The following is a 22,106-nucleotide window of genomic DNA, read 5'->3' as shown; positions in this document are numbered from 1 at the left end:
TTATTTTAATTATTTATTATTTAAATAATTGCTTATTCCTTTGACCTGACATAATTTTCTGCAGTTATTGATAATCATAAAGAATTACATGTTTGCCATTCTTTCCAGTTATCCGATGCATAATGAAAAATGTCTGTTTGTTTGATTCTTTATTGCAAGAATGTACACAATAGTTGCTTCTGATGTATAAATATTTTGTACGGCTACCGAATTGGAATATGAGGAGACAGCAATGCATAATATCAAGCTTGGAGCAGTTAAAAAAATAGATCAATATTCTGGAGAAAATGTAGAATTTGATCAGTATTTATGATTTAAAAAAATTCAAAAAGTAAACAGATTTTGAATCCCAACAAGGCTGTGTAAGTTTGTTAGTTTCTCTTTCAAAATTCCATTGTTCTTATCTCAAAGTTGAAATAAACTGGAAATTTTCACGTGCTGCCATCTGTTGATTTTATCTTCAATCATTCATCTAGAAAGTTCACTTTTAAGTCTGGTTTAGGAGTATTTATAAAAGGAAATATCTTAATTAATCTCAGTTATTAATTAAATTATACATGAAATAAATTGTACATCAAATTGTATATTAGAAGCAGCACTGGCATTGCTTATAATGAATTGTTGTCTATCATGTCACTGATGAAGGGCTTCTCAACTGGCCTGGGTTTCATAGTTTTACTAAACTCTTATTCAAGAATGCTAGTTTTTTTAAGAAATTCTTTTATAATAGAATGAGGGGAAAGGATGTTGTAAAATTTTCTGATTCGAAATCCATCATAGGAACAGTGGGATTGGAAATGTAGCATTTCTCCAGTTAAGATCGTTATCTCGTGTTCAATGTGACCTCCGCTTTAAGATCTCTTCTCTGCATGTGGGTGCTGAATGGCATCAATGAGTTCTTTATTGTGTACCGCTGTTTGTAGTTTTATTATTATTATTATTATTATTATTATTATTATTATTATTATTATTATTATTATTATTAATCATCCAGAATATACAACATCCAGAATATGTATGTGAAAAAACGTAGAATACAGTGTTATTATTAATTAAAAAAAATTAATATTATTTTCGATCTGAAAATAGCATTGTGAAAAAGTGAAATGGATCCATTCAGCATTCCCTGTTGATACCAAAAAAGAAACTATGAAAATAATTTGAGAATTAATTGAACTGCAGATGAAAATATAAATGTAAATGACAAAATGCTGAAAAAAAATTATGTATATTTATCTAAATAAAAATTAATTCCACAACCAATATCGTTAATATGAAAAATCTCTCTCTCTCTCTCTCTCTCTCTCTCTCTCTTAACACATGAAATAAATAATCGTAAATATGTATGGAAAAATGGAAAATATATTGTTAGTTATTATTATTTATGTATTTAAATAAGATATTCATTTAACATTAAATACTGTATATTTGTAGCGAACAAAAAAAATATAATAGTAATCCTTCAATTGTATATTTGTAAATATTTTGTATATATGAAGAGGATAATAAACTTTGTCAAAAACTTGTCGATTATGAATTGAGTACAATATTCAGCACATTGCAGCCTGTCTTTTTTGGGGGTGGGTGGGGGTCAATAATGCAGTTAAAGTCTCCAGCCAACACAGTGTTCTCATGGATGACATGTTTGTGTCTAATTACAGAAAGAAGGTATTGTATGAAGTTCAATATTTCAAACACCAGAGTATCGTGCTCTTGTATGCAAATATTGAAGACCTGCAAAATATCGTGGTTTGGTATTTTATATGGGCATTCAGGACATGCCCGTCTTGTTATAGTTCGCCCACCGATTAGAGATCCCTCGACACTTCTGCGCATGTCAGAATAAGGAGAATCCGTTCCGATAATAGGGTAATCAGTCTGTCTTCTGGGATGAGTTTGTTTATTATTACAGGCCGGAAAATTTAGCTTTTCTTTTACGAACATTGCTGTTTTTAAAGTATAACTATTTTGCTTGTATATAACAGTTGTAAAAATGTACGTAGAGTATTAACAAAATTAAAAAAGGTATAGCATAAAACAAAAATTTAAGTAAGTTTATTTTTAAGAAAGTTTTCTATAAAATAAAAATAATTATACAGAAAAACAGAAATTTTTTCAAATGAACTTAGATATTCTAAACTTACAGTTGAGAGAACTGAGACACTTTAATGTCCTAAACCGATTAATTATTTATGACTTGTTGTGACTCTTTTAACAAACCCATGCCAAAAAAAAATGTTGGAAACAAATACCATTATCAAATCCTTTTAATCTTCAGATGTCAGCACATTATTCAATATTCTTTTGCAAGAGCTACTGAAACGTTTAACAACAGAACTTGTTGACTGTACTGGATCCATCATACAAATTAATAATAAAAAAATAATGCAAAAAAGCGACAACAAAAATCAAGCTAGCACTAGTACAGCGACAGACAAGAAAGCACGTGATTTCGTATGTTGGCGACCAATTGGTACATCCTTCATTTCTTTCTCCCTTCAGCATGAATCGACTATTCTTGGCAATATGCCAAGGAGAGACCTACAAACGGTGGGCGAACTATACTTGTATGATGAATTTTACTTTTTAGGAGATCGATAACGAGTGTGAAAGCTAATTCTTGCGATTATACTAAAATGTTTTGAATTGAATTCATTGCATTGTTCTATTTATGATGATTTTTATAACAGAGAAGAGGTTATAAAAGAATAGGGCAAGTAGCGTGGAGTCGAAATACATCCAGATTGTGCTCGATCTTCTGGCCACGCTTGGTCTCGAAATATTTTGCTTGCAATCCGATATGTGCGAATACCATCTGTGAAATTTCTGAGGATAAGTTGTCTGCTAGCTAGTTTGAAAACCTCACGAGGCATTATCAACACGTCAGCCCCGAGTGGTACTTGACCAGCTCTTTTTTCTACTTTGTTATCGAATTGGAGAGGATATTCTTTACTCGATTATGTTTGGCATGCGCTTCATAGAAGTCATCGTTCTGTGTATAGTAGTGATGGCGAACCTTTTTACCCAGGTGTGTCAAACTTTTTTTTTTTTAAATATTGACGTTGTTGATGTGCCACTTGCATACATGCATTATAAATGTAACTACATAATCATAGATGGTGACTTATACATATCATATTAGGCTATTTATTTAATAGGACATTGATATAAAATCTATGAATTCATATTATACAATTAATTTAATAAACTGAAATTACAAACTTACATTACATTTAATGACTTTTCTATTGCTGACTACTGGTAGAAAGTTCTTTCAATGAACAAACCTATCTTCGCCTTAACTGAGAGCGATCTTACACGATTTATCGCAGTTTTTTCATCAGAATACCAATATTTTTCAACATCCAAGGTGTGTCACCTGAAACCCTCAAGTGTGTCAGTGCTGACACGCGTGTCATAGGTTCGCCATCACTGGTGTATAGGAAGCGAAGTACAGAAACATTATATTAAGCAAGGCAAATACAACTTCATCTTTTTATCTTAAGAAAGAAGGGGGGTTGGAGGCTGTTTTCCCAGTTTCGCTGGTCTTCCTGTGTGATATTTCAACGAGAAGTGTTTGGTCCGACAGGGAATCCCGAAGAAATTATAATTCAGGATGAATATCATCTTCTAACCCTTCACATAAAAATTTTAAGTTTCTTTTTCACGCTGCTTGCGAAATGCACAAAACATTAGCACAGCTCAGCATCTCGCATTATAAATAATAATTTAAAACTAAAAAATAAAAATAATTTTACTCATTCAAATCAGTCTGCGTTTTCTAGACACTTAAAGCAGAGCCTTCCAATATATATTGGAATAAATAATTCGCCGGCCTGGTTGGATAAGGAGTTAACGTATCCGGGCTCCAACTAACAAGTTACACCTTCGAATCCTTGCCGAAGACGTGATTCGAAGGTGTAACAAGTTACACCTTCGAATCACGTCTTCGGCAAGGATGTTTGTGTTTACTGAAAACAATCTGAGCTATAATTGCTCAGATTGGTAATTAGTGATCATTGTTCTTCTGTGAAATATTTTAAGAAAATATATGTGAAACTACAATTTGTAAGTTTTTAATCTCACTTGTTAAAGAGTTTAAAAATTCAAAATATTTAATAAGTTTTACTGATTTAAATAATTTTGCAACACTTTTATAAAAAATTTAAGTAAAGACTGGGGGAAATATCACATTTTAATTTATTCTCATTTATTATATAATGAACTGACTATGTTTTCGCATTTTTAATGTCGAATATAATGATACGATGTCTGAATATACACTTCTTGGGAAAACGTCAACGAACACGATGGTGTGAGAAACAAACAGCCACGCCACCGACCTTAATAAGATGTACGACCTCCTTTTGCTGGGACGACTCCAGAAATCCTACTGGGCATATTTTCCACAGCGATAGCGAGCTAAGAGAATTTTGGACCATTCTTCCTGTAGGCATGTAATGAGGTCCTGGACTGTTGTGGGGTGGACGTCGCTTCACCACACCACACGCTCCAGTTGATTCCACGGATGTTCAATTAGGTTGAGATCAGGGCTCTGTGGAGGCCGGTCAAGTGTGGTGATGTTAATGCCCAGAAACGGCGCAGTTACGGCAGAAGTCTTATGACACTGAGCATTCTCTTGCTGAAAAAGACACTGGTCAGTTCCGTAAAACCGCCACAAAGCAGGACGCATTGCATTGCTCAGAATGTTTAGATTACACCTCTCTCGAAGTTCGATATTCGTGGCACCACCAATAGAGGTACGAGGCCAAACCAACAAAAACAGCAACATACTCTTATACCGTCATCTTCGAATTTCATAGTTAGGGTTACTCACCCTAAAAATGACAAAAATTTTGAAAAATTTAAATGTAACAAGTTAAATTATACAAAATGCAATATTTTAAATACTTACTATTAACTCCATCAAAATGAGTTACAGAATGTCTAAAGCTGCGTATTGCCGAAATTTAAAAATACCATATAAAATAGTGGACTTTTATATCTATTTATTTATTTTTATTTTTTACATTTTTTGCGTTTTGCGCCCCCCCCCCAATAGCGGGTTCCTCTTTCGCCACGCCCTCATTACGGCACTTCTTCTTCTTCTACGCGTTATTCCCGCTTCCTGTGCAGGGTCCGCGTGTTATTTAGATGCGACTTCTTGTTAGTACTACTCCCAACCGACCCGTCGCCTGGTCTGCCGCTGGGGGGGGGGGGGGATATATTTTTGACTGTAGAGGCCGGTTTGCCTGCTTGCGGGATGAAAAACGCCAGATAAACTGGCGGAAAAAACCCTACTGACCGCGCCCAAGACCGGCTTACTTGGCTATGCCTGAGGAAGATCCTCATTACGGCACTGATCATCACTATTCTTTCAATAGTGACAATGGCTCGTTAAATCATAGAAAGTCTGTCTTGAACATTATAAGGTAATATTCGAATGCCTCGGGTAAAAATTCTGGAAGCACCTGTTTCGTTTCCTACTTTCACACGCACACACACAACGAGGAATAAAACTCATATGAATTCTTTGATATCGCAACCACAAAGATACAATTCCATGTTGCCTTTGTCATGTACCTTGCATATAAACTTTGTAAATTGCATTACTTCGAATAAAATATTAGTATTAGTAGACAAAAAAAAATATTAAAAATTAATTAAATTACACACACTAATTCCTTGGTAGCTAAGTTCTTTGCTCACTTTACCGACGTAAGCACTTTAGAATTGTGCATTCACTTCTCCGACAGGAAGACCAGTGGTGGATATATAGCAATCACTACACAATACACAATTTTGCAACTATGTAAACACCATATTATAGGACAGGTCATAGGAGATAAAAATTGGTGTTTTTGATAAATTTTTATTTTCATTTTATTTTACAAAAAAAATAGAAATATAAAATTAAAATACAAAATTTTAATTTTGTATTTCAAATTGTTATTAAAATAAATTTAAAATTTCATTAGGTTTACTTTTGTTCTTTATATTGATCCCATGTCCCAAAAGTTCGAAATACCGTATTAACACATCCGTACACATTACGTGTACAGTGCACGTGAGGATTGGGAAATAACAAGTGTGTTGACATTTTTTTGGAAGAACTGTGTGATGTAATTGTTTGGGAATGCTTCATGAGAAGCCATATGCCGACATGATTGCCCGAGTGTTATTACCATATCTGATCGAAAACAGGCTGCGGGTTAGAATCCCACCGTGACCATGAATGTTGGTGAATGCTTTTAGATGTAAGATGATTTCATTTTGTGGTGTGTGTTTGGTTTTTAGAGCATGTTTCCGGAGTATGTAAAAATAAATAAAAATAAAAAATTAATACAAAAACTGAAAAAAAGCCCTTAGCACACCCAAATTATGAATGTATATTAGGCTTACAAAATACCTTTCGTGGGTAGGAGCTACATAAAAATAAATAAAAAAATAATAATAATAAAAACGGCTGTTCTAGAGGAACACTCATACCGGCCTCTGAATTAAAAACTTTTATTAAAAGTTTAGGCACGCGAATTCAATCCCTTTCCAATACCCTTACGCCACGGTCTCCAGTCAATTGCTGCACAAAGCTCGTCTGTTCGCACAGGCGATTTTGTTCCTGACAGACTGTCCCACGACTAGAGATATACCTCTTAGAAAAGCAATGTGGGTTATTTCCGCACTGATTAACCACCTGATTATCTCATCAAACCGGTCAGCTCAGCTCAGCTTTTTTTTTTTTTTTAATCGGCAGACGGGCACCTATGATAAGCCCGTTGTCGAACTCCGAAAGATCCTTTGTTTTTCCCATTGTGATCACCACTATTGACGATTGCTGATCAGCATTCTTGAATAGTTGCCAAAAACAAGTGGCGACGAACCTGACCAAGTGTTTTGCATATACCGTGCGTAAATGACCTTTACATTTAAGGTTTCTAATTCAGTGGCCGGTATATGTAGATGGAATAAAAGAGTTTGCTGGGAAATTGCTGTTATGGTTTTTAACAGGCCAAAGAGAAAGGAATGATAGTTGCAGGTTCTGAGGAACTGTGACCACGGACATACATGTAGAACACACTCAGGGCTGAAATATTGCGTTTAAGAGAGACAGAAGGGGGGGGGAGATTGAAGTGAGTTTGTAAAGGGGAACGGATTGGAGTTAGGGAATCGTCTATGAGCCGAACTGCATTCCTCTGGACAACATCGAAATTTTTTATGGGAATTTTAGATGGATCACCCTAAATGTGTGAACGGTAATGTGTTTACGCAGCAGATATTCTTTTGTTATTCTTTGTTTGATATTCTTTTTTTATAAATATGAAGATATTTGCTGAGATATATAATATAAATTTTATGTAACAGATACCAAATTGGCACCGACAGACACATTCAAGTTCGGACACAGAAATTATTTCACATAGTGGTAATAAAATGTTAATAAAAATCACGAAATCGCTAAGACAAAAGTGAATTGAAATTTAAACAAGTATGGCATGGATTATTAATTCACCAATATAGAATATTTCTCATACGAGGGTGGTCTGAAACGTTCTCGGCCTCTTTTACAAAATTCTTTGTAAAAGGAGGTTTAACGCCAAAAGAAATTCATTCGAAGTTCATAAAAGTTTATGGGCACTCTTCTCCTTCGTTTTCGATAATTAATAAATGGGCTGCCGAGTTTAAACGCGGCCGTACCAGCCTTGAAGTTGATCCACATGAAGGACGTTCAAAAAGTGTAACAACACCAGAAATCATTGTCAAGTGCACGATATGGTATTGGATGACCGGCAAGTCAAAGTGCGTGAAATTGTTTAGACTATAGGCATTTCAAAAGAACGTGTACAATATATTCTGCATGTAGAACTGCAAATGAAAAAACTTTCCGCAAGATGGGTGCCGCGCTTGCTCACAGCAGATCAAAAACGCACTCGCATGAAAATCTCTGAACAGTGCTTGAAGGTGTTTTAACAAGAATAAAACTGATTTTCTGCTTCGATTTATTACTATGGATGAGACTTGGATTCACCATTACACACCAGAATCCAAACAGCAGTCAAAACAGTGGACAGAAGACGGTTGTTCAGCGCCAAAGAGGACAAAGCCGGTTCCATCAGCAGGAAAGGTCATGGCATCGGTGTGTTGGGATGCTAAAGGCATTTTGTTTATTAATTATCTTGAAGGGTAAAACAATAACCGGGGAATATTATTCCGATCTTTTAACCAGACTAGACGAAAAAACTCGTGAGAAAAGACCCGGTTTGCAGAAGAAATATATAATCTTTCATGCGGACAATGCACTTGCCGACAAAGGTGTTTTGGCAATGGGAAAATTAAGGGATCTGCACTATGAATTTATGGAACATCCACCCTTTTCCCCAGATTTGGCTGCCTCTTACTTCTCTTTCTCTTCCCAAAACTAAAACTTTTCCTCGCTGGTCAGCGTTTTTCTTCGAATCAAGAAGTGATTGTAGCTGTAGAGGGGTACTTTGGGATCTTACTGAGAACCACTACAGGGACGGGATAATGGCGTTAAGGGAGATTATATTGAAAAATAAAAATAATTTTGAAATTATAAATTCGTTTTTTCATTTTTAGGCCGAGAACTTTTCAGACTACCCTCGTAAATCGTATACAGAACCTTCTGGTTTTTCAAAACTAATGCTATTAAATTTCTTCTTCAATGACACAGTGAAATGTACCCATCCATAGTACACTCAATAAGAAATGACGATGGCCTTCCCAGTTGATATTCCTTTTCTACTTTAAACTGAACGTGTGTTGGATGGTCTCCTACAGACGTGGTAAGACCTTTCCACGTGACATTTGGATTTTCATCTCGCAAAATAGCAAAGCAACCCGAAGCACAAGCAAAATGAATAATAATAGCACACTGACCTTTAGATGCTCTGAATAATTCAAATAACCCTAACAAAATTCACGACACTGAGCTATTGCAATTTGACCAACTCGCATGTGTGATTAACGCAGAAAAGGAAACAAAATGGGATAATTCAACAAAGTATTGAAAAATTAAGGGGCTGAAAGTAGATACAAAGTTTTGAACATTTTATTTATCTAGATTTAGTCACATACAAATCCCTCACTTGTTTCGAATTTGTCCACATGTATTGTTAGCCTAAGATGATAACCCAGTCCTCTTCTTTAGCGCAAAAACGCAGTATGTTTTTCTTTCTCACACAGATAAAAATACATAGATACATAAAAATCGTTACATAAAAAAGAGAAAGACAGAACTAATCTCCTCAGGGCCTTTAAAAGCTGAGGAATATTTTCGCTGAAGGCGCTACTTTTTTTTTACTTATCCAACTCGGTGCAAACTGAAATCTGCCTATCCTTCGAATACTATTCCCATGCTTCGAACAGATTACAGAAACTTCTGGGAAATTATTGACGCTTTCCGTAGAGGGCGATTCATCATGTAGATGATCTCACGAACTCACTACAAACATCATCTTTGTCTCCCTCTTCACAGACGTGCTTCACTTGTAGCATTAATGTGATGCAAGTTCTGTTATATTTAGTAAGAAATTGATAATAACAGTGTCTTCATAATCCGGGCCGGATTAAGACCCATAGAGGCCCTAAACACTTAAAAGATTTTGGTGCCCCATATATATGTAATTCAAAATATAAACAATAATAAACCATAAAATAAATTTTTATTTTTCAAAATGAAACAAAACTTATAGTAAGTTGGAAAATAATGTTTATTTTTGTATACTTCAACTTTATTTAAATTTGAAAAGTTTCTCCTATTTTTTTTAATTGCAAAGTCTTTGATCAGATCCTCAAAGTTAATCTTACGTAACACATCTGCTTCTATACTTAGTAGAAATAAGGAATTCAACCTGCCTTGTTGCATAATTGCTCTGATCGGATTTTTAATATACTTCAACTGAGAAAATGAACGCTCAGCTGAGCAATTTGTGACCATTAATGTTAAAAATATACGAAAGGCAATGTCTACATTTGGAAAGGCGCACTCGATATTGTCTTCTACAATTATTTTATAAAGTTCAGCATGACTGAACCTTGTTTTTACATTTTTTTTTTTGTTGCACTGAACTTATGGCGCACATATGAGTGAAACTGCTGAAGCTGTTCAAGTTCTCTGGGTAAGCATCAATCGGCTTTTGACAACACTGAGAATACCTTTCAATTTCATTAGATGATGAAGTCACTGAAATAGCATTATGTGGCACATCACTTAGAAAAGAAAATATCTCTGATATTTCTTTGTATATCTCTCCTCTTCTCATCTCAGCTTCAAGTTTGTCAACAATTGTGTAAAAGGTGGTGATACGAAACTTATCTCTGGCATTCAGATATACTTCTGGAGCATCTCCGTCATTGGCTACCTTCTTTCTGATACGTTTGCGAGTTTGAGCTGCCTTGTAATCAACATCTGGTAGCACTTCCTTTGTAGCTGCTTCATATCTTTCAAATTCATTTCGTGAAGTGCACAATTGGTCAGCTAATGATCCATACAGATCTGCACATGTTTTTAAGTTGACATCCTCATTCTGCAGAACTTGGCTTACTCCATGAACATTTTGCAAAATCTCATCCCAAAAATTCAACATAAAAACGAATTCTAGCTCTTCCATCTTATTTGCAATATTATCTGCTTCTCTTCTAGTGTCTCCCTTTTGTGACTGGTCTTCGGCTATACAGGCTAACGCTTCTAAAATTTGAAGGAAAGATTTCAAAATTGCTGCTGTTGTCATAGCATGTGCCTCCCATCTGGTATCAGAGAGGGATTTTAAGATATTTTCATTTCCAATACAACCTTTAAGAATTGTCCGCTGGTTGAGGCTGAAAAAAAAGGTATAGAGCAACCGCACTGTAGAGAAGAAATTAACCGCCTCTTGACAGCAGTCAACCGCACTTTGGCCTACCGAATTTAGTGAATGAGCTGCACAGGGCACATATATAGCAAACTTGTTTGTTTCTAAAATTTTTTGCTGTATTCCCTTAAAATTCCCAGATATGTTAGCAGCGTTGTCATAAGACTGACCTCTACATTTTGAAAAGTTTAGCTGACAAACTTTACGTAAGTACTGCAACACCTGATTTGCCATTTCCTCACCGGTATGGCTTTTCATTTCCAGAAAGGTTAAAAAGCGTTCAATAGGCTGTCCATCTTTTAAGTACCTAAGTACAACACTCAACTGGTCGATATGTGACAGATCTGGTGTTGAATCAACTCACAAAATAAAATAACCAGAAGATTTTACTTCATCAACAATAAGCACGTGGACCTTTTGAGCCATCAGTTGGATGAGTTCCTCACAGGTGGCTTTGGACAGATAAGAAGAATTTCCTTTGCCACAATTTCCATATTTCGCAATGTGACCTGCTAAAAATGGATCAAACTGACTTATGAGCTCAAGCAGCCCTAAAAAGTTCCCATTTTGCAATGATCCAAATCTTTCTTCTGTTCCTCGAAAAGCCAAGCCACGTTCAGCTAACGTACGAATAACAGCTATGATACGCCTCAGGACATGTTCCCAGTAATCACACTCTTCCTGAATTTGTTTTTCCAACTGTTGTCCCAACCCTGTCTGCAAGTTAAGTATATTAGCATAGAGTCTCGGTGAGTAGTGCTTTTTTCATGTTGATCAATTACAATAGTATTTCGCCAGTCAGTGAACCCTTCTCTTGTAACAAAATGTGAGAAATATTTAGGAGCAAACAGTTTACAAACAAAACAATAAACTTATCCCGTTGATGGTGAATATAATAACCACTCTCTCTTGTATTCCTCACCATTGGCTTTTGTCCCAACAAAAAGTTTCTGCGAACAGTATCTTACTGGTTTGCCACTACCGAAATGTCGGTAAGACTTGTCAAATAGCCCATTGTGGTGTTGACAGTCACTGGGTTCACAAGCATCATTGAAAGGGGGGCACCACAGAATTGTGGTGCCCCCTTTCAATGATGCCCTAAGCACGTGCTTATTTTGCTTAATGGTTAATCCAGCCCTGTTCATAATACATATTCCAAAAGATACTTTAGCCCAGAAATGTGAACTGGGCCTGGCAAAATCTGTCTCAATGCTCCATGTTATTCATATCGAAATTCTTACCTCCGAGGACGTAGCGCATTTTTTTTTTCAATATAAAAATAAATAAATATAAAAACTTAAGTAAATATAAAAATAAATAAATATAAACGTAAGTAGATACCCTTTGAGGATATTTTCAGGTAATACACTTTTAAGAGAAATGAAACATTTGAGAAATTTACATTTTAAACCATTAATTTTTTAAATGTAACTTTTGTAAGAAAATATATGGTGTTCTATAAAATTATATGGATTTCATAACATATTTCAAAAAAATTAAACATTATAATTATTTTAATAAATAATTAACATTATTTATATTATTTTTTATACAATATCTAAGATATTTCTGAGAACATCACGTGTAAATTTTATATTTTTCTATGGCATCTACGACTGCTTGAGAGTTGCGTGATGTTCATACATATTTTTTTTATTTCTTTTTACAATCGTTACAATTGTTAACTATTCAACGTTTCTATGTATTATTTTTCATTCTATAATTTAGGAAGAAAAAATCATCCGAAACGAGTCACTTAGGAAACTACACACATTAAATATACTAAAGTTCGGGGTATGGTTCCTTTTTCTGAATATATCCGTGTTATATAATGTAGGTAGCGTATACGTTGTCATAAAGAGATATTACTAACTTTGATTGATAAAATCCGGAACCAATAAGATTGGGAGAACAGATGCACGTGATCCAGGTTTCCGTTGAATTTCCGAAGATCTTCGCTGCAGTTAGAAATAAAAAAATATCGGTGGTACGATATTGTTAGGGTGACTTTCGCAGACTTTCCTAGGGAAAAAATTCGTAATTTTAAAAATAGCAACTGTTGGGAATATTAAAAGTATTTTCCTAGAAATTCGAGATTTTTTATAATCTTTTTCGATCAACAATTCTCCGTTCTCGCTGCGTAACAAATGATATAATTGGGGTATTCACCTACTTCACCGTAATTCCAGTCGCTTCATGTGTGCTATACACATGTAACGTAAAATGGAAGTTATCAAAAGAATTATAAATATTTAATTATCAATCATATTAAATTGTTTAAAACGTGCAAGCTGTGGAGTAAAAGCACTAAAAGCAATCATGGCCCAAATTGCATACAAGCAAAGAAATTTTTTATTATTTATATATTTCTAATATTCTCTGATATATTTGTAATAATGTGGTTTAGTTTGATGATGACTTCTGTATCACAGAAGATAAAAATGAGAGATGAATTCATTTTCAATTTAAAATTAAATTCAGTTTTTTTTTCTTTAAAAAAATGCTTTCATCGTTAACGTTACCTTTACAGCGTTTTATCACTGAACACAAAAAATCTTATTTAAGAGATTATTTATCTAATTGATCTTATTTATCTAAGTCTCCTTAGTTGGTCATAATTCTCTGCATCCTACAGTAATTTCCAACGGAAACATAATCCCATCCTCAATTCCACAGACTTCATTCTTATTATGTAACGTATGGTCCCGAACTCCTGTCCCAAATTTGAATCCAGAATATCGTCGATTCCATAGTCTGAATCTTTTCTAAGTAGCAATGAGTCCCTTCCCTTTTCTCAAATCCGTATCTTTTGATAACGTTAAAGTGACCACTTTGCCCTTCAGTATCATGAACATCGCTAAGGAAAGAGATTTGGAAATCCCTTAACTGTGATATTGTACATCAGAAGATTGGGATTTGGTTCATAAGGATTTACGGCCAAGGGATGAAATGAAAACAGCCTGTTCTGTCTGATCGTTGGATGTTCGGAAGGCATTGCTGAGGTGGAAACAGATCATTAGTTCCAAAGAATTGGGGTCGAGTACCATTCTAAGAGGGTTATTTGAGGTACACGAGTATCATAGCGTTTACTGGATGAAAATTCTGACTTTCCAGTTTAAACGCCACTTCGGAGTACGATCGTCAGATTAACCTTAGTTGAAAAGCCTTCGTGAAAGTTTTGAAACAATAACAATCTGTTCAACGCTTTTCAATCTAAACGTGCCTTTTCCCAGCAAAAAGCACCTTTCTAATTTAGAAAGCTTTCCTTTCTAAAACCAGAGCTTGATACAGTTTCCATAGTTCCTTTTTTTTTTTTTAATGTTCTGTGACTGTTTAGATGATTTAAATGGTATGTCAGGTTGTTAAACAAAATGTGTATGAGATGGTTCTTCACAAGATCTTATACTGCCTGGAACATACAGGGTTGTGTTTGGTCTTGTTATGCCATACGTTTCTCTGTCATTACAGTTAACGTTATTGAACTTAATGTAGCTGTCTATATATAAAGTGAGCTATTTAGCATGTGTTACGGGCGTCATATTGGAACAGTTGAAACTGTCGTGGTTACTGCAAAGCAATATATGATTGTGTACGTCACTGATGTATAGTGAATGATGTACGTACGACTTCATGACTAGCATTTGAGTTTTAGTATTGTTTAATCTAACAGACTTTTCACAGAAATAGCGATTATTTTCCTTAGGCTATGTTGTACTTTGGAGAAATCAATGTTAATGTCTGTGTGGATTGGTCGTGATGCTGTATCATCTATGTATTGAGAGATTTGACTTTGCATGGCCGATATGTGACTGTCATTTATGATTGGTCAACCCAATAACGCATAATAATAATGGAACACGATTTCTACAAGTCTCCAGGAATTAGATTATATAAGTAGGTCTTGCAGTGTCCCCCTATGCTGGGGACACTGCAATAACAGTAGTAAAAATAATTATTTAAAAAAATCTGTGTAGATATAAACTTTTTGCTTACAATTACTATAATTTTAGAACTTTATCCCGGTCCACTTTTTTTCAGGCCACCCACAAATGTTTATCAGACATGAAGAAAACGAAGACAGCAAACACTCTTTGATTACTACCGTTAACTGTTAATTTCTTTGAGTGATGGAGTGAGTCCTTGACTCTTTATCCCTTTATCTGAGTTCTTGTTTGTGGGTTGGGGGTTTAGTGTGGGTGATTTACCTTCTCTTTGTGTGCGTTTTGTGTTGTTTCCGTTTTCTTTTGCGATGAAGGCTTTCAGTCTTCTATGCTTGAAGTGTTCTGAGGGTTTGTAGTAAACTGCCTGTCGAATTAGCTGATTTGAGTGATTGTGACTGCGAAGAATGTTTTTTTACAATGTCTGTCATGTGAGTCTTGATGTCTGGCAAGTTAGATTCTCGGTGTAGCTGGAGGTTTCTGATGGACCAGGGAGCGTTCAGTGTCATCATTCTTACGCATTTGTTCTGGATCGTTTGCAGTCTTTGGATATTTATTTTGCTCATATGGTCCCTGGCTGGTGAGGCATAGGTTAGTTGAGGTCTTGTTAGCGATTTGTAGAGGAGAATTTTTTTATGTATATTTAAGAGGCTGTTCCTATTCAGCAGTGGGTATAGCTGTGCTATGCTCTGGGTGGCTTTAGGTAGAGATACTATCGATGTATGTCTTGAAGGGATGGTTTTTCCAAACACTTGTATTCGGTTTTGCTTTCTGTCTGATGAATAGTACTGCGAAGCTTTTTTTTTCTTGGTGGATTGAGATGTGTCATTTGTTGTACCACTTCTCTAGTTCGTTAATTGCTGTCTGCAGTTTATTTATGGCCAGTTGGGGTCGGAGGGATCTGGCTGTGATGATCGTGTCGTCGGCATACAGAGCGGTGACAGATGGGGACAACTTGGGGAGATCTGCCATGTATATGGAGAAGAGTAGGGGAGACTGTAGAGAGAGCCTTGTTGGACTCCAGCCGTGATTCTTTTTTCAGTAGATCCAATTATTTATTTTTATCCTAAATTTCCTCTTGTACAGATATGACTTGATGAGTAGAACTAGTGGTAATGGGATTCCGACTTGGTGTAGCTTGAAAATTAATCCATAATGCCAGATTCGTCGAATGCCTGGGCTAAGGAAGATTGTGCCAGATTGTCCAGGAAGATTGTGCCAGAGTGCTGGTGTCATTCGCATCTTTGGGTTATGTATTCAATGACTGTAGATTTGATGAATTGTGGAGTACTTTTTTCTAAAGCCGAATTGTTCGTCGGGTATGGGGTGGGTTTTCTGCTGCCTCTTGGATCCGTGCAAGTATTGCGCGTTCGGCTATCTTATTTACGCATGATAGTAGGCTGATCGGTCGTTAGTTCTGTGGACACTGTGTCTTTTCCTCGTTTTGGAATTAAGAAGACATCTGTAAGTTTTCGCCGTTCGGGTAGTGATTTAGCTGTAGGATGGCATTGGTGACGGCTACCAGATGCATAATACCTTTCTGTGGGAGCAGCTTGAGCACCTTGTTCGTGATTCTGTCCGGGCCCTGGGCCTCCTTGCTATTGAGTTTTCTTATAATTTGGTATATTTCTGCTGGCGATATGCGTTCGTTGTTGGAATGAGGGTTGGTGTTCTGAGTTAGTTTATGCATTTTGGTATAGATTTTTCTTATGAAGTTTAAGTCTACTTGGGCATAATTGTGGCTGTCTTGTTTTTCCAAACTATGTGCTCTGCTTTTTCCTTCGTCTTTATAGGCTATTCCGTATTCATCTTTCATTGGAGGATTCGCTCAAAGTGTTTTGAGCGAACAGACCACATAATTTTCACGCAACATCTGCCAAAATCATCCTTATAAGGACTGGCTTAAAGGGGCGAAGCAAGAATGCTTTTCATCTTCCCCGTTATCTGTAGAGGACAGTGTAGGGATAAGGTGTTATTGAGCTATTAAAGCTCTGATCATGGCAGGAGGATAACAGCAATAGCCGATCCTTAGTTAGAACTTCATTGGCTACAGCATTGCCATCCATTACCCTCCAAGGGTATTAATCATCCATGTCCTTATATATCCTTATAAGGACAGGCTTAAAGGGGCGAAGCAAGACCGGCTTTTGGAGTATAAAGATGTGCTGAGTGTCAGCAGGTAGTGAGAGGGGGAAGAGAAAGATAGGTAGAGTAGGATAGTAATAGGTGATAAAGAGGCCTCAGTCGACCTGTTTGGCTATTTAACCCGTTAGAGGTTATGGCCAAACAGGTCTGCAGACATCATCTCCTTACGTCTGTTCTTACAGCTTTACAACTGTCGTACATCTCAAACCTTACAAAACAGGAGGATAAATAAATTCTGGAGTAGATCTAAATGAGGACTGGTATGACTTTTCGAACGAATGAAAAACAAGTGGACTGTAAATTTGCGGGAAGAACCTGTCCCGAATGATGCAGCCCACATGGAGCTGCACCGCCTCGATGTAAGCCTTCGCAGCTCTGGTTTTATTACGCCGATCCCCTCCTTTGTGAACTAAAAGAAGGGGTGGGGGAAGAAAGAAAGCTAAAACTAAACAAAAAAAGAGAAAACTAAAAAAGGAAAAGGGCAAAATTAAAAGAGGTCTGACTTTAGTTTGACCCTCTATTGTTATTTATTTTTATTTTTTATTTTTTTGTTCCATTCTTTTTTCCCAATTGACCCACAGTAGCTCGGAACGGATATCTCCTTTTCCCACACGTCTGCTGTATCTGTAATAACGTCATGTAAATCCGATGCTTCTGCTTCATTTATGTTCACCAGAAGCTCTAGGTCCTCTAGAGTAAGCGTCTTTATATCAACTTGGAGTCATTTTCCTCATCTGAAAGTTATGGGAATCTTAAATAGCTTTTCAGTGAAAAGGAACACAGGTTCACCTTTGTTTATTGCTGTTCGTAGTTTCTTTAAGGTCTCGGGTCTTCAGCGAAGGCACTTAATATATCCTTTCCTAACTTTACAAAAGGGGCTATTTTTTCCTCAGGTTCCTCCGGAGGGGTCAGGTCAACCGTTTTGATTTTTTGCTTTTCCCTCCTCTGGGCTTCCTGGACGTTTTGTTGTGTCATTGGTAGCCTCCATTGCTTCTTCTTCTGTGTCTTCATTGGTATTTTCTTAAGTCTCGATGTTGGAAGTTTCCCTTGTGTTGCGCTTCTTCTTTTTCTTCTTCGTTTTTCCTTCTGAGGTTTTTGTGGCGGCGGTTTAATTTTCTGTTGTTATTGTGACGATAGCTATGGGTTGGAGGACTGGAAAATCTTCCTGCTCTGTTGTTTTAGCCTCATCTACTGGTATATGCCTATACCTGATTTAATAGCACCTCCATCCTTTCTGCATGGGTTCTGAATGGGCAGGTGTCGATTTTGTGGTCCTTGTTACCACATTTCAAACAGTCTGTTTGACATTGCTCTAGTGCATGTCCTGCTGTTAGGCAATTTCTGCACTTAACTTTAGGGCAGTCGGCCCCAGGGTGGTCGTACGACCCGCATCTGAAGCACTGTCGTTTTACACCAGGGTAATTTACCATTACCTTGGCAGAGCCTATGAAAATAAAGTTGAGTCCTTCTGATTTCATTTCCATAGAAATGACAACCTCCCCTGACTTCCACTTTGGTACGTCCATATCATTGTTTACTTTTTATGTCCCGCACGACTCCCCACTTAGAGAGGATTTTCCTTATCACTTCTTCTCCTTTTTCCAAATATTCGAGCGGGAACCTATCTATCTTCAGTGTCTTTAGCATGCTCCCTACCAAAAAGGGAAAATATTTTTTCCCTTGGCATTCCAATCCCTGAAGGAGTTTCTCCCGCGTCTCTGTGTTCGTGGCTACAAGCTGATATCTGTCCCCCCCTCTTCCATAAGGGGTAAAATCATATATGTTTTCCGCTCCTACGGTGTCTAGTATTGCTTTCACAAACGTCCTCTTGTTGATGTTAGCATCGACTTCGATTCCGAGGTTTCTAACTCTCGGCAAGAAAACGAAGTCATGATTTAGGAAAGAGAAAAACTTCACTAGTATAAAAAAAAATAAGTCCACAATAAAAACATGGACCTTTGGAACAAGGCTAACGTTCCCTGTTTGCAGAAATCTCCTACTTGACTAAAAATATCAAAATCTCAGAATCAAAAAGCGATTAAGTAAAATCATTCCTTGAACTCAAAGAATACGAATGTGATTATTTTTATATTTGTTATATTATTTCTAATAAGGTGTATTAACTTAGTATAATTTTAATTAAGAAAAACATTAAAATATGGCAATTTTTAAATATATTTTATATTTATTTAAAATTTTAAATATTATTATAGACTTTAAAACTTTTATAAAAGTATATGATATGATTGTTTTGAAGCATTATGTTATTCTAGATATGTATTCATTTTTTGTGATCAATCTTCTTTGTATAGCTGAATTATACGATATATTTCTTAATAAATTTTAAATAAATGAAATACAATATTTCTGAAAATCACTAATTAAAAAAAGGTAGCATGCTTTCTAAATTTAAACATGCGTTATCTTAAAAATCACTGAATTCGATGTACGTGCGCGCGCGCGCACACACACACACACACACATCACACAATGATAGAGTGCATGAACAATTTAGAACAAACCAAAAAAAAAAAAAAATACACAAAACTAATCTTCTGGATCCATATACAAACTCTATTGTTTACAAGATAAAAAAAATCGCATCAGACAATACTTTATGTATTTTGGTTACGGCGGCTTCCAGGAGGGCATTGTTGTTGCGTTGTTTTTTTAAATAACACATAAAGATGAAGAAGTGGAGAAGATACTAAATCAGTATGATATAAAATATCTGCCAGAACGGAAACAAAAATTAAATAAAAGGGGTCAAAGATCTAAACACTGTGGAGCACAGAAATTCGAAAAAAGCATACGCAGGAATTATGCTAATGAGTTTCTGCTAAAGAGCAGAAAAATAAAATGATTAGTTCTAATAGTGGAATGAAAGAATGACAGAAGCAAATTTAAAAATACAAAAAGGAAACGTGACAATAGCAGATGTCAAGCTTCAACTTGACCTGTCAGCATGTGAAATGCGATTAAGGGACAGGAATTTTTTCCTTTCCTATTTTTTTATTTATATATATATATATATATATATATATATATATATATATATATATATATATATATATATATATATATATATATATATATATAATTATGAAAGGAAATCCGAGATGCTAAACGTTTTAATGAAATTACATTCAGAATAATTTGACTTTGGATGAGAAAGAGAAAGTGGGTGTAGATTTATTCAGCTTGAAGCAGAACTGTTTGATACTTCGATGAATTGTATCGATGGAAAACAATCGGATGAACTTATAAGAAAACTTAATGACGTCGTATGGAATTGCTATTCAAATGTTATTACGTGGGTTTTTTGCTGCACTCGTACTTGCAGTGAAGACTGTACAGTTCTGAGAGACAGAATACAAGAACCGGTGACATTGGAAAACAGAATATGAAGATTTCTCTAAGGAAGATTTGCAACTTCTCTTCCTCTAATTGCTGATGGTAGTCGAATTACTGTGCAAGATTACCGAGGAATTGCCAAAATTAGTATAACCAATTGATATTAACAATGTTAATTATTTGTCGGAGAATTTATTTTGACAACAAAAACCAGTGTTGTGATGGATTTGAATAACGAATGATTCGCCCTGTTAACAAAGAGATCAAAGTATATGAGAGTGCCTTTTTAACCTCACAGAAAAAAAAACGGAAAAAAGAAGATGAAAATTGATTCCAGAAATTCTTCCATATTCACTGTAAACCCCCACTTCAACCTTTTAAGCTCAGCGTAAAATTTGAGAGTCTTGGCAAGTGAAACCTTCAACACTTATCCGCACTCCTCAGCAAAAAAAATTAAATAAATAAAAATAAAATACGCATTTTAGTAATAAGAATGAGAATTGAAGGATGATCAAAGATTAATAATAATAATAATAATAATAAACAACTTTGCGTTATTTATTTGCAGTGTTTAATTTAAAATGGTTATCTCTGCTTAAAAATATTTCATTTTAACTTCGTATTTACATCATAAATAAAAATTATGTTCCATTTTATTTAAAATACGTCATGATTTCGTTTTATGTTGCAACAATAGATCATTCGCAATGCGCGAGCATAAACGACACTGTTATCGGTGACTGTTTCTGAATTGCTACCAATCTCGAACAGAACAATTAGCTTTTATTTATTGCGCTTTTAATTACGTGTAGAAATGTGTCCATCGAAGGTATACGAAAAGACTAGGAAAATTTTCTACTACATGAACAGGTCCTTAATTCTCCACAAATTCGACTTGGAAGATGGTGAGCATATTGTTTAATTTGTTGTTCATTATTCGAGTAGAATCTAAAGAACGCCATAATTTTTATAATTTAGGAAGTATCACGTCCGAGATTGAAAATATATAAAAAAGCATAACGAGTACCAGATTGCCAGTTTTTATTGACAGGAATGGTACATAAATTAGAGAGAAGTTTTTCACTCTTAAAAAGCGATAATCTTAGTTATACAATATATTGAAAATGGGAAGAGATTATAAGAACGTAATATACCCAAATCATTTGACAAAATTTGGATTTTAACATAATTTTTTCTATCGTACTCTCGACAGTGTGATCAAGTACCAGCAAAATGCGTTTCGTAACAAGCATATTTCCAAATTAACACCTTGACGATACCACGAGAAGAAATTATGGTATATACATCTGCTGATGGATTAGAGCCCTAAAAGGTCGAGATTAAAAATGATATGGATAAGGTCAGTTATCCAGAGATTAATACTGTTTGTTGGACAATTTATGTTTACGGCAAAATAGGTAGTTAGCTGTTGCTGCTGTATTCACACGATCAGCGAATACCACTTGGAAATGCATTCTGTTAGATTAAACCGCCTCGAGGATACATGAAGTGCTATTATTATCATCAGACACAGTCCTAACTACATTTACTATCCATAAATCATTAAAATATCTTAATACAGACATTGTTAAAGGTTTCATAAAATTTAAAATCATTTATACAAGAAAACGTTTCTAAAGATTAGATTCTAAAGAATAACAATTATGATAAACAAATATTGAAGAAATTACATATTTGCATATTTACAGTCTGCATAATCTCCATAATAATATTATGCCAGATTTTAAACGTATTCTTATCGTTATGTGCACGATTACACGAGAATGTAGAACCTAACATA

The sequence above is a fragment of the Typopeltis vanoorti genome, chromosome 9, assembly GCF_054136105.1.
Source record: "Typopeltis vanoorti isolate ZY-2024b chromosome 9, IOZ_Tvanoo_1.0, whole genome shotgun sequence".
In the NCBI taxonomy this organism is placed as follows: domain Eukaryota; kingdom Metazoa; phylum Arthropoda; class Arachnida; order Uropygi; family Thelyphonidae; genus Typopeltis; species Typopeltis vanoorti.
This window is presented reverse-complemented; position numbering follows the sequence as displayed.